At 37.7% G+C, this 12719-nt stretch overlaps 1 protein-coding gene across 6 annotated transcripts in view; it reads left to right on the forward strand.

Moving 5' to 3' along the window:
• The window catches only part of SMYD3 (SET and MYND domain containing 3), a 503325-nt gene that overhangs the window by 329519 nt on the left and 161087 nt on the right, over window positions 1-12719 (forward strand). The window contains exon 2 of one of the 6 annotated variants that reach the window (XM_089528393.1): window positions 7922-7952. The exons of the other annotated variants lie outside the window; for them this stretch is intronic. The gene's annotated coding sequence lies outside the window, so the exon portion shown is untranslated. The remainder of the gene's footprint in view (window positions 1-7921; window positions 7953-12719) is intronic. 6 annotated transcript variants of the gene reach the window in all.

The following is a 12719-nucleotide window of genomic DNA, read 5'->3' on the forward strand; positions in this document are numbered from 1 at the left end:
CTTCTTTTCCCTGGCTGATTCTGTTATCTGGATCTGTTCCTGTCTCAGTTTCTGCTTGGCTCTGGACTGCTTCACTATTGTGAAAGACCTGATTCAGAAAGGTCTTGTGTTCTTCTTCAGCATTATCTGTGTTTGTCCCACTCGTAAATATTCTAAGCAGATTATGCAGAATGAGGTATCTCTCTCTTCCTTAGTCCTGTTTTCCTGAGTGCTCTCCCCCTTTGTAGACACAGCCATCTGACAAAGTACCACATTCTTCAGCCACTTTTGCTACTTTACTTCAAGACCGGGTGTTTGTTAATTGCAAGCCAGCAGTAAGATTCTTTTTTTTATTTGCCTGTGCCTCCAAGAAACTTCAAGATTGTCAGTGGGCATCCTTTTCACATACACTCAGTGCTGTTACCATTAGGTTACAAATTCAGTTTACCTCTGGATAGAATGAAATTCTCTCTAGCATAGAATTATGCATAATTCTGTCCCTAGCATTAAGTAGAATAAGGCAATCACCTCAAGTGCTAGATGCTAGGAGGTAGCAACAAGTTATGTCGAGTGATGTTAGTCCATCATCTGCGTTCAGCTTCAATTATCAGGCTTTCAGCCTTTTGTGTGTGGAATGGATACATGGTGCATCAGTAGAAAAATGTCTTGAGCAGACCATATATAATGTAGTCACCTTGTAGCTTTAAGACAAAAAAGCCCAGTACAGTACATTTTAAACTTAAAACCTGTTCTATAAAAAAGAAAAGAAAATGGACCTAATAAATGTCCCAAAAATGTAGCTGCACTTCTCATCTAGCAGCAAAGAATTTGTTTCAATTGCCCTTCACCTTTTCCTAAAAAGAATCTGATTAAGTTGAACAATTAAGGCAGCACATACTGACATAGCTTAAAGGAACAGTGAACAAGAATAACTAGGTTGCCATTTTGGAAGTTATACACTGTCTGCTCATTAGCCTCTGAGGATTAGATATGTCTCAGTGTTAACAAGATGTTGCTGCTGACTTGACAGTTTTAGATAGTACTTACAGTGATGATTTTTTAAAAACATCTCCATGTGATTCCATAGTACCATGTGCCAAACAATAACAATAAAAAGCCATTTGAGCCAAGTCCAACTTTTGAATTTAATTAATGGAAGCTGATCTTGCAATCCTTACAGAACATATGCTGTTCAAAGCTAGTGGTGTTGGCAGAGATTTAATCTTACCAGTGAAAATGTTGAGAAATATGGGGCTATTGACCTTTTAAATTCTTGAGAGGGGGTAGATTGAGAGGGAGATACAGTCAAAATATAGGAGTACAGGTATCATGATTTATACTCTTACAATAGATCCAGTGTAGTGTGATGGTACAGTACTGTACTAGTTCTGTAGAGACCCAGCCTCAAATCCCCAGTCAGCCATGAAACTCATCAGATGGCCTTGCGTCACTACCTCTCAACCCAACCTAACTCAAAGGGTTTTTGTGAGGAGAAAAATGGGTATGACCCATTGAGAACCTTGGAGGAAATTTGAAATATAAATATAATTAGCCAATTAATAAAATTTCACATTGACTATGGAAAAATGATTATAGTCTATAATCAAAGGCTATGATCCAATGCAGTTGCATCTTAATTAAGTACGTAAGCTATGAATCAGTAACTCCATGTGAAAAATCTCACTGTGTCCATTGACACCTGTCTCCCCAACGCCATTGGGACTGCCCTCAAGAGAAAGAGCCCTCCCTCCATGGCAACTGCTATCGTCCAGCCTGGAGGGAGTGAGGGGGCAGGAAGGGGCTAATTTTGAATTTTTATCACATTCTTTATGTATTTTTATTACTGTAACCTGCTCGGATTCCTTGTGATTGGGCGGGCTATAAATAAATAATTTATTATTATTATTATTATTATTATTATTATTATTACTGACCTACCTTACATGATTCATCTAATGATTATTAAGGCAGTATATACACAGGCAGTAGCCTTAACCACAAAAAATAGCAAGCATGTCCCATTGCAGAATGTAGTTTTTATTTTATTTTATTAAGAAAACATATAAAGAAGACATAATACAAAACATACAAGACAAAACAAAACAACAACAACAACAAAACACAATACAAAAATGATTATATGATAATCCACATTAGTTTCATACACTTCCAACATAACACATGGTACCCCGCTTTTATAACATCATTTATATTCCTCCAAATTGGTATTAAATCATCAGCTTCTATGAAAAACATATGAATATCACAAATATATTTACATTATGCAAAAAAATTAAAACAAGGAGAGTTAGGCAAATTAGACAAAGTTAAGCAGCATAGGTTATAATACCTTAAGTCCACCGTATCTATCTAAGTATGCAGAATGTAGTTTTGAGTGAATATGCTTAGGATTGCACTGAAAATGTGACACAGACACTTATTATGAGTACAAGAGCTTAGGAGCATAAAGACTGGTTTTGTTTACATTTTACCTCCAAGAGTATATCCATTTAACCCAAACACTTTGAATTTGAACTTCTCCCACATTTAACACATCGCTGGCAGCTCACCAGGGATCTAGCTGTAATGAAAATTCCCAGTTTTGCAGATTTCTCACATCGATATCTGTGTTATAGATGTAGCTTAAAACACATCCTGTCAAGCAAGGGTAGCTGTAGAAATTCAATAACACTCTTCATGCATTCTCTTTAACACAGTTCAGTTGTGATGCAAAAAGACCCCCAACAGCAGTAACAACAAAAAGCCGGACTGCACATACTGCTTCCATCTCCTCTGATGCATCCCTATCAACTGTCCCCATTTCCTTACATCTGCTGGAGAATGAATTTGTTGTTACATGCCTTCCACTAAACTCCAGTTTTCGGCAACATCTCGTAGGATTTTCATGGCAAAACATATTGAGAGGGTGTTTTCCATTTCTTTCCTTTAAGGCTGAGTTTGAATTGCCTAAGACCATCCAATGAGGTTTCTGTAGCTGTGTAGAGATTTAAACCTAAGTCTTCCAGAGTGCTAGTGCATCACTCAAAGAATATTCTGAAATTTTCTCATGCTGGATGAGAAGGGGTTCCTCTACACATCAAGACACTGTCAAAAAGTGATCAGGCACTGTGAATTTTTGTTGTTGTCATCGTTTTTGCATTAGAGGACTTCTTTGCAAAACATTTTTTTTTTGCAAAAAACACATTTTTGCATCAAGCACAGTGTAATTTGTACAAAATAGTATTGTTGTTAGTTCAATTAATTGTCCTCCCCCCAAAGTGAAGTGAATAATAACAAATGTGCACAAATGCTGTGATCTGGGGTGCTTTGAGTGACCGATTCAAATAATGCTTCTTGTTGTTCTTCAAGTAATTTCTGGCTTATGGAGACCCTAAGGTGATTCTTTTACAGGGTTTTCTTGGCAGAATTTGTTGAGAGGAGATTTTTCCTTCCTTGGAGAGAGTGTGACTTCCCTAAGGTCACCCAGGTTTCCATAGCTGAATGGGGATTCAGACTCTAGTCTTCCCATGTCCTAGTCCAATGCTCAAACCAAGACATTATACTCGTAGGCTATAAATTAAATAAATTGCCCAGTAGGGAGAAAACTTTTGAAAATAATTGTTGCATATAAGAATGAAAGAGGTTAAGATTTATGAAAGTTTACATACCAATGTTTTGGGCAGGATACTTGCAAGCACATCTAGCAAGAGCTCTCATTCAGTCTTCATCCTCTATTTTGAGACTGGTTTTAACTGCTGATCCATTGGACAAATTATGGGATTCCTCTACTTCTTCCTCCAATGCCTTATTTTTGTGTCACCTATGATAAATAGTTCTGGAGAACTTGAAAACTTTCACACTTTTAAAGCTTTTTAGTTAGTTCTGGTAAAGGTATTTAGGACTAAAGTGGATTTTGTGGGATGCAGTTTCCTCTTGGAGGGATGAAGTGGCTTAGTGGTTAAGACACCAGTTCTGACAATCGGAAGATCGGAAGGTTGGCAATTCGAGGCCCAAGTGCAGCATGATGGGGTGAGCTCCTCTCACTAGTCCCAGCTTCTGCCAACCTAGCAGTTTGAAAGCATGCATGCAAGTAAACAGGTACCACTTTGGTGGGAAAGTAACAACGTTTGGTGCAGCCATGCTGGCCACATGATCACCGGAGTCGTCTTCAGCCAACGCTGGCTCTTTGGCTTAGTAACTGAGATGAGCACCGCCCCCTGCAGTTGATTACAACTAGACATTCATGTAAAGGGACTATCTTTACCTTTACCTAGTTCCCTCATAGACCTTTATTTTTTCCATTGTTCAGCATGCATAGGCTTCACATGTGACTCAGCACAGAGATTTTAACTCTGTGGCCATGTTGGTTAATAGATTGTGGGATAGTATGTTTTTCAGGTTCTGATTTAGAATGACCTGGCCAGCATTCTAAATTATACGGGGAACCTATGTGAGTAGAACATGTAGAAGGTAATGGAGATGGATGATATGGACGCAACAGAAGGTTCGGGGTCAGCAAACATGTGCTCACTTCCTCCTGTCATGTGACCTGAAGTGAGTGAGGATGCCTGAACATGGCTAGTGTCTTTAGGCATACAGTGTGCTATCTAAATGCCCTTTGAATCAAGATAACATGTCGTAACGCAGTCCATTCAACTTAAGATGAAGCTGATCTTTAAGATGAGCCTATTATGAATACAATTTGTGGCAAAACATGATTTTTTAAAAAAATTATCCAGTTTGAAATTAGTTGCTCTAACTTGGTTGGCTTGCCTTGAAAGGTTAATGCTATAGCTTGGTAAGTGGTAACTAATTTCAAGCGAATTTATTTCTATTAAAAACTCTAATCAATTTTTAGTGGTAATACCTTTTTGAGAGGCTGTAGGTTGAATGAGCAACTGCACTCTGATTACTCTGATAATGAATATTTTTTTGCTCATAAATGAGTAGTTTTTTACTTGTCAGAATCAACTCTTATGCCCTCAGTTTTAGTATTTTTGATTCTGTATTCATAGTTTGTTTTAGTAATTGTTTGGTTATATTGGGCTATGCTGAGTTGCACATGCATGCATAATATATGACACATTATGCATGAAATTTTCCTAAGTGACAGGCTCCAGTTACTTTCCAGTAAATACAGTGTCTGTCACATAATAAAGCAGATCCTTCTTTATGCAAGTGTATTCTTAGATCTCTAACAATTATCTCAGCTGTTGAGTGAAACAAATGACTGTTTAAATTATTGTGTTATGCTCTAGTAATTGTGGGAGGAGGGAATTCTAATATGTGAATACACTAAAATGTATTTCTGATGTAACAAATCAGAGAGGTGGTTGCATTTAATATTGTCATAACGAAACACTGCAGAGATTGAAGTTTAATCACAGGCTTTCCCCAAGGTTGGCCGCACAGAGTTAAAAATAGTTTTTATTTAATTTTATGAGAGCTTTGTTTATCTGTCTCAGTACTTTATTAGATGCCTTGGTCTGTCATGTAAATATACTGACTAACAGAACAAAATAGTATTGAGCTAGTCTGCTTGTATGTCTGTAAGCCAACGAGTGTGCAGAAAAAGAATAAATCAATATTTGTGTCAGAACAGAAGCTGTTCTGCATAGTTTGTTGAGGAAACAGACACAGAGGTTTCCCCACAGATTTCTAGTATACATGGTAATTCATATGCCTAACAAAAAATGGGATATCTGTCATGCTAATTTTGTTCCGATGTCGTCTTGTCTGTTCCCTCGTATCCCTACCTATTGAAACATTAAACACATTGTTTCTAGTGTATGAGTATGTAGCTAAATGAACACCTAGAATTTTCAAATATTATAATGCATATGCTTGCTTAGGGATGTAATTCTGTGCTAATTTTGTTCCTGAAAGAAGCAATTTCAGCAACATTTTTCCTATTGTGAGGAAGTCTTTAAACCTGCACAGTTTTTGAAGACTATACTTCAGGACTTATTCTCCCATAAAATAAATAAATAAAAATCATGTGGCATTTTTGCACATAAAACAACATTTTTAGCACAGAATAATTTTCAGCACAGAAAGTGGGATTTCCTGAACTGACAATGGCATAGTTGGGGACATATTTGCTAAATTAGCATTTGTATTTATGTAGAGGAAACAGCATTTTCTGCTCAGGTAATAGTGTTTTTTGTACCAAAATTAAGATTCCTTCTGATCAATTTTGTGCAGAATAAGTCCTATATTGCAAAGATTCTCTTCAGTTTAGGACCATTATTTAAAATATTCAAATATTATTTCCTTCTTTGTGCTTGATCCACACTTTTTTCCTCTGTGGAATGGGATTCAAATCATTCCGTGTGAAACAATTGGTTGCTTTTAGTTGGCTAACCTAGAAATTAATTTTTATCAGTAGATAGTGCCAAGATTTTGAGGTAGCTTCACACTATACTTTATTTTTCAAAGAAGGTATTTCAGCAGATCTTGATAGTATTGTACAAGGAACATGTTTTATAACTTACCATAGATCTTGGCTGATGCCAAGCAATCTCCTCCTACAACATGCTCATAATGTTTAAAGGTAATGGCTGATGTGCTTTCTACAGCTTGCCAGGTGCTGGGAAGCACAAATCACAATTATCCTTAGATGTCTAAGAGAGAGAAGATACCTCCCATTCTGTTCCTTTATTGTTCTTTGTGTTTACTCTTCTCTGCATTCCACCCTCCTAAATTCTGGTTCAATTAGGAAAATCTGTAAAATCAGTTCCAAAATGGTCACATGCTGTGTCAACGTTCATTTCATCTGCAATTTCCCCCTCTGTTTTGTCAATACAATTGCAATGGGAAACGCAACCTTGATTTGACTGTACGTTCTTGTGTCAAGATACTACTGGAATTGAGTTAGTACCAATTTACAGTCCTAGTGTACACAGGGAGTCTTTATATAACTATAGGTATGCCAAAAACATCAAAAAGTCTTCAAAGAAATAGTCATGTTAGTGTCTTGTAGCATAAAAAGGAGGAAATCAGGGAGAGAAAAAGGTGGGGAAAAGAATGTAACAGTATCTTTAAGACTTGGTTGGGTTTTTTTTAGCATGAGCTTTTGTGGCTATAAATCAACTTCTTCAGATGCAATACAAAGTGATATTAAAGCCTCAGGTTATAAAGCATATTTATACAGTCAGAGGAGTGCAATAGAATGTAACAGGATCCAGAAAGATGCAAGTCATGCTTCTTGCCCTACATTTTCTGGCCTTCAGCCTACATCAGGTATGTCTATACTAAAAAATAGTGCAGTTTGACACCACTTTAACTGCTGTGGCTGCATTCTACAGAATCCTGGGATTTGTAGTATGAGGCACTAGCACTCTGACAGCTAAAGACCTTGTAAATCTACAAATCCCAGGATCACAAATAAAAACATTTTTCAGAACTTTGCAATAAAAATTTTAAAAGAATTAAAGGCAATGAAGTTAAAAACAGTATAAAATTGCATACATTAAAAGAAAAAAATAATTGAAATGCACACCCCATATATTATATGTTGAAAACCTACCTGATTAAAAACATTTTTTGCTACATCACTTACAGTGGTGTCAAACTGCATTATTTCTACAGTGTAGATGCACTCTTAATCAGATATCGAGTCTATAAAAATTTATGCCAAACAAAACTGGGGAATATCTACATTGCACAATTACAGCAATTTGATGTCACTTTAACCTGGGGGTCCACCCTATGGGTTCCTGGGATTTGTCATTTGATGATGGACATAGAATCCTTTTGGTGACTTCCTTGAATTACAGCATTATAACTCTCTTGCTACAAATCCTAGGATTCCATTGGACAGAAGTATGACAGTCAAAATGTCATAAGAGGCTATAACTGTATACTGTGGAGACACCCCTTGTTAGTCTTTAAGTTGCCACAAGACTCTGTCATCATTATTTTTTAATTTCTTTTGCTGCAGCAGATGAATTGCCCCCTGGAAACATGGACAGGTTTGCCCCTTTGCTCACTTTTATTGTGTGCCATGAATGCTCTTGCCCACCGAGCATCTGGATACAATCATGCGTGCAATAACATTGAAGTGGTGGCTTTTGTGATTGCTTTTGCTGTGCCTTATCAATATGACTGTGCACATTGCTAATACAAAGGGAGGGAAAAGATATGAAGGAAATGAAAAGCTGCAGCCAACTATGCAGACACAGTGCTCAAAACACTTGAAATATAAAATGAACAATAAAGAATTCCTGATGCATTAGTTTTCACTTTGGAAACAAGACAAGGTAATCCAAAACTGCAAATTCTAGGCAGGACTTTTCATCACTGTATGCATTGTATTTAAGTGTTACTGGCATTGTCCTAGGAAGAGATATTGGTTGATGTTGGGCACATATATATTCATATGTTTGGTCTTTGTTGCAAGTGCCTTATGCTATAATTATATTAATCTGGTAGAGTCTGAATTGCAACAAAGAAAAGGCACAGTATCTGCATTCCAGACCATGAACAATGTTACAACAGTGAGCTGCCTTTGCAATGAGTATTTTGGTACTTTTTACAGGTAAGAGTAAGCCATGTATTCTCTTTTTTCAAAAGCTGTATTTCCTATTTCCCAGTGGGCGCATCCTTGTCATTATGCAAATAATACAGTGGCATTCATGAATTCATAGTGTCAGTTTCATACTCTGCACCTGAGGCAGCATTAGGCTTTGAACTGCAACTCTTCCATCAGAAAAGTGACTCATTAATAAGGCCTTATCAGCTTAAGAAAACATTACCCATCTGGATGTAGCATCTCCAAAGGAGAATTCATTTTGTAAATGAATCTGTTCAGTGCAGGAAAGTAAAAGTATATGTATTAGATGGATGAATTAGACTCTCCTTCATTATATAAATTTTGAAAAACTAGGTATCAAGCTATGAAAGAAGAATGCTGAACGTTATTTATCAGGGAATTTCTCTCCCACCTTAAAGAACTATTCAGGACATGTTCCAATAAAAAGCAATGTAAGCCATCAGCTATAAAGTAATTTAAAGAAAGTGTAAAAAACAAGAGCATGGGTCCATAAGAACATATTATACATTTAGTTCTGCTGGATCAGGGATTCCCAACCTTTTTGACTCATGGAGCCCTTTTTAGAATCAATTTCTATGGTGGAGCCCCTAAGAGGCCTACCCTACATCTTACAAGTTTAGGACTAGTGTTATATTTTCCTGGAGCGACTGTGACTGTGGAACACCTGGGAAGTGCACACGGATCCTTCAGGCAAGTGCATGCAGAATCCTAAGGGCTCTTTGAAGCACAGGTTGGGAACCTGAGGCCCATTTATTTTCCATCTTGTTTAAATTAGTGGCCAGTAAGCTCTAAGAAGCTCACAGGTAGGTCATGAAAATGTTGTTACTCCCCATCAGTTAGCATTCAGTTTTAGAGAACATAGAAGGTTCATACTGTCATCATGACTAGTACTACATCAGACAGAGAGCTTATCTACATTTGCAAGAATACTCCTGGCTGCCCCTCAGAGTATTCTGGCCCCAAATTCCACCCAGATCCCCCACGTACTTGCTGCAGTAAAACACAGTAGCAGCGGGCAGCTGCCTTTCCATGTGGTCACTGTGAGATGGCCACTGCCGCCGCCACAACCATGAGTCATACTGAAGTCAGAACAAGGCACTCAGCCTCGTTCTGACCTCAGAACAACTTGTGTTCACAGTGCAACCCACAGAGATGCTTGCAAGGACTGTGTGGAAAGGTAGCCACTCCTCATTGCCACATTTTACTCCAGGTTTTCTGAAAATGTCTTTTAAATCTGGGACAAGTGATGGAAACCTTGAATTGGGTCTGGGTGTTTTGTAAAGAGCCCAGACTTGTTTTTTGTGGGTTTTTCGGGCTATGTGGCCATGTTCTATAAGAGTTTATTCCTGATGTTTTGCCAGCATCTGTGGCTGGCATCGTCAGAGAATGCTAACCTGGAACAGTTTGTTTGCACACTGCGTTTGGTGGTCCCTATGGGGACTTGTCCACAGCTGCATGGTATGCAATAAACTTCTGCGGCTTCTGTGATCAGAGAAACAAAAATCAAGGAACATGAGAGACACTGGAGACTGGGCCAGCCAGAAAAATCAGCAATAGCAGAACATGCCACAAACCATCCAGGGCATAAAATACTGTTTGAAAACACTGAAATTTTGGACCATGCCAACCACTACCATGTCAGGATGTACAGGGAAGCCATTGAAATCCACAAACATCTGGATAATTTCAACCGGAAAGAGGAAACCCTTAAAGTGAATAAAATTTGGCTATCAGTCCTGAGGAATAGCAAAATAAGGACTCAGCAAATGCAAATGGCAAACCATTCAGAGTCAAGGGCTTTCCCAGCAGATAATGATCACCAATTAACAGACACTAATCCTCTTTTGCTTTAGCCCCCCCAGCCTGAGGCCTGCCATCAGCACAGAACAATACACATGCAAATCACTCCTGCATTCCCAGGCTCACACAGTATATATATACCCACTTTTTCCAGGCAAGCATTCTCTGAAGATGACAGCCACAGATGCTGGCAAAAGATCAGGAAGAAACTCTTATAGAACATGGCCACATAGCCTGAAAAACCCACAAAAAACTATGGATGCTGGCCATGAAAGCCTTCAACTTCACAATACATACAAGGACACAATACAAGGGCATATCCAAGTGAGTTTGTTCTGTGTTGTACTGTACCCTAGAAATAAGCCACTCAGGCTACATCTACACATTCTGGATCTGTTCTGTGTTCTTCATGATTCATGTCCAGCACAGCTGAGTTTTGTAACCCTTTACCCCATCATGCTGTTTGAGCCAGAGAGTTCTAGTACCTCACCAAACTACAGGACCTGGGATTCCATAATCTACTGCTATGGTAGTTAAAGTGGCTCATAGTTCTACAACTGTGTAGTGTGGAAAGACCCTCAGACCTAAGTCCAACAGTTAGAATAGGTTCATTAAATCAGTACAAACTTGGTAAAATAACACTTCTGTATGTTCCAATGAGTCCTCTCTGATTGGGAGTAACAACTGGATTTGGACCACAGAAGTGGGTGGTGGTTCTGGGTTCTATGTCAGAGAGGCAGTAAATCCACTCTGAATTTTAATCTGAATTGATAGTGCTGAATACTATTCTCAATATAGGTTTAGCACCTTATAAAGCTCACTTAATGCAAATGAAAACCCAGAATGGATTAACCACTACCAGCAGACAATAGATAAGGGATATGTCATATATTCATATCCTGTTTGTCTGTAGCTTCTGTTGTTTTCATGAGATATTTTTAAAATGTTTTAATATTGTTATCATTTTTATTGTATTGTTCTTGGAATTGTAAAAGGCAAGATCATTTCAAGTAAATAAATGCTGAAATGAAATTGACTTGAAAAACAGTAATGTGCCAATATAAGTAATACGCAACAGGCTGCTTCCATACTTTGTGAGCTGAGTTGAAAGCTGAGAACCCTTTACATAGGTGCTTAGAAAGAGAGCTTTTAACTGTTGAAGGAGCATTCAATAACTGGTGTAGTTTGATTAAGTGGCCATTGACTTGAGTGAGCTTATTATGGAAGTCTTAAGTGGCCAGTGATTCACCTCTCATTTCAGCTGGCCTATGAAGATATGACTAAACTTTGGAACCTATTTCCTCATTCTCAAGGCAAAGAAATCTGAGTAAAACAATCCTGTTAGCACAAGACAGAAAACAGCATTCATTTTCCAATTCTCAAAATATTTGACAAATCATAGTGCTATCCCCTTCCTTAACTAAGTGGAGAAAGAATGTCACATTATATTCCTGACACACAGAATTGCTTACTTTTCATTATGAACTAAATCCCACATACTACACTAAATATATCCTGAAATAAGTTTAGTTAATTCTCTTAGGATAGAAACTAAACTGTTCAGCAGACTTAAAGTGAGTTCTTCATACAGCTATGGATTCAGAGATGTAATTATACTGGGTTTGTTCTTCTATTGAAGCACATCTTAAACATTCGTAAAATTTCTGATTGCAAAATGCTGGCTTTCTTTTTTGTTTTTTAAAAAATTGAAACTGAAATTACACATAAAAAACAGAGACAAGAGACATCAGTTGATAGAAGCACATCAACTCACAACATACAACCCCATTGTTTATAATCACCATAGAGACTTTAAATAAAAGACATTTACAATACAAACATCCATATAACTTTCCTACCCTGACTCATGATAAAATGCTGACTTTCGAACCATTTCCATCTATCTCTATCTATAATGGCTGGTGCAATACCTGGACAGATAAAACATGAATTGCCCATGCTGGCGGTGAGTTTGTGCATTTCTAACACTGGGCCCCTTTTTGCATCCATCATGATTAGAAGATGTTTCCAGTTAGGAAAATGGAAGAATTTTGTTTACTGTGGAAAGGCTTAACCACGATAAGGTTGTTACTTAACAACAGCAGGTTAAGAAAAGTATAAGTGACAGACATTTATATGATGACTCATATCATGGAAAATGAAGTACTCATCAGCAAATGATTGTTTCAACTTAATTATACCTGCACTTGAGAGAGGAAAATTAGCAGCCTGTTATCTGAACCACAAAGATTCCACATAGTTGGTACAAACATACCAGAAAACATGCAAAGATAACCCTGATTTTGTTTCATTTTTATTTCAGATGAAGCCATTGGAGTTAATATTGGTGCACACTGAACCATTTTTCCCCCTTTAAGGATCAAAC

The sequence above is a fragment of the Sceloporus occidentalis genome, unplaced genomic scaffold, assembly GCF_023333645.1.
Source record: "Sceloporus occidentalis isolate IW3139 unplaced genomic scaffold, rSceOcc1.0.p SCAF_6, whole genome shotgun sequence".
NCBI classification, from domain to species: domain Eukaryota; kingdom Metazoa; phylum Chordata; class Lepidosauria; order Squamata; family Phrynosomatidae; genus Sceloporus; species Sceloporus occidentalis.